Genomic DNA, 1,810 nt, shown 5'->3' on the forward strand with positions numbered 1-1,810 from the left:
TCTGTGTTTCCACTCCTGCAGTTCTTCCTCTGAATGTGGGTAGCATTCTTTTCCATAAATCCCTCAGATTGTCCTGGGTCATTGCATTGCTGCTAGTACAGAAGTCCATTATATTTGATTTTACCACAGTGTACCAGCCTCTCTGTACAATGTTCTCCTGGTTCTGCTCCTTTCACTCTGCATCAATTCCTGGAGGTCTTTCCAGTTCACATGGAATTCCTCCAGTTTATAATTTCTTTGAGCACAATAGTATTCCATCATCAGAATATACCACAGTTCATTCAGCCATTCCCCAATTGAAGGGCATCCTTTAGTTTTCCAGTTTTTTGCCAACACAAAAAGCTCAGCTATAAATATTGTTGTACAAGTCTCTTTATCTATGATCTCTTTGGGGTACAAACCCAGCAATGGTATGGCTGGATCAAAGGGCAGGCATTTTTTAGAGCTCTTTGGGCATAGCTCCAAATTGCCATCCAGAATTGTTGGTTCAATTCACAACTCCATCAGCAATGCATTAATGTCCCAATTTTACCACATCCCCTCCAACATTCATTGCTCTCCCCTTCTTTCATTTTAGCCAATTTGCTAGGTATGAAGTGATACCTCAGAGTTGTTTTGATTTGCATTTCTTTAATTATTAGAGATTTAGAACACTTTCTCATGTGGTTATTGATAGTTTTGATTTCTTTATCTGAAAATTGCCTATTCATGTCCCTTACCCATTTATCAATTGGGGAATGACTTGATTTTTTTATACAATTGATTTAGCTCCCTGTATATTTGAGCAATTAGACCTCTGTCAGAAATTTTTGTTATAAAGATTTTTTCCCAGTTTGTTGTTTTCCTTCTGATTTCTGTTGCATTTTTTTGTTTGTACAGAAACTTTTTAATTTAATATAATAAAATTATTTATTTTACATTTTGTAATTTTCTCTAACTCTTGCTTTGTTTTAAAATTTTCCCTTTCCCATAGATCTGACAGGTATACTATTCTATGTTTTCTTATAGTTTCCTTCTTTATATTCAAGTCATTCATCCATTCTGAATTTATCTTGGTATAGGGTGTGAGATATTGATCTAAACCTGATCTCTCCCATATTGTTTTCCAATTTTCCCAGCAGGTTTTTGTCAAATTGTGTATTTTTGTCCCAAAAGTTGGGCTCTTTGGGTTTATCATAGACAGTCTTGCTGACGTTACTTACCTCAAGTCTATTCCACTGATCCTCCCTTCTGTCTCTTAGCCAGTACCATATTGTTTTGATGACTACTGTTTTATAGAATAGTTTAATATAAAAATATGGAATGCTTCATGAATTTGTGTGTAATCCTTGTGCAGGGGCCATGCTAATCTCTGTATTGTTCCAATTTTAGTATATGTGCTGCCAAAGCAAGCACTATTTGTCATTTCTTATGGCATAATGATATTCAATGACAATCATATACCACAGCTTATTCTGCCATTCCCCAGTTGATAGACATTCCTGCAGTTTCTAAGTCTTTGCCAACACAAAGTAAACTGCTCTAAATACATTTTTACAATTATGTCCTTTCCCCTTTTCTTTGACCTCTTTGAGATACAGAGCTAGAAGTGGTACTGCTGAGTCAAAGGGTATTCCCAATTTTTAGCCCCTTGAATATAGTTCCAAATTGTTCTCCAAAATGGCTGTATCAATTCATAGCTCCAACAACAGTATATATTGTCCCAATTTTTCCACATCCCTCCCAAATTTATCATTTTCCTTTTTTGTCATAATGACCAGTCTGATAGATGTGAGGTAGTACCTCAGAGTTGTTTTGATTTCTTCATCTG

The 1,810-nt window shown here is 35.6% G+C and overlaps 1 non-coding gene across 1 annotated transcript; it reads right to left on the reverse strand.

The window, feature by feature from the left end:
* Window positions 1-1,291: 1,291 nt before the first annotated feature.
* LOC123232669 lies at window positions 1,292-1,395 on the reverse strand. The gene has a single exon (XR_006505196.1). It is a non-coding gene; the product is annotated as a U6 spliceosomal RNA (small nuclear RNA).
* Window positions 1,396-1,810: the final 415 nt, after the last annotated feature.

The sequence above is a fragment of the Gracilinanus agilis genome, chromosome 1, assembly GCF_016433145.1.
Source record: "Gracilinanus agilis isolate LMUSP501 chromosome 1, AgileGrace, whole genome shotgun sequence".
NCBI lineage: Eukaryota > Metazoa > Chordata > Mammalia > Didelphimorphia > Didelphidae > Gracilinanus > Gracilinanus agilis.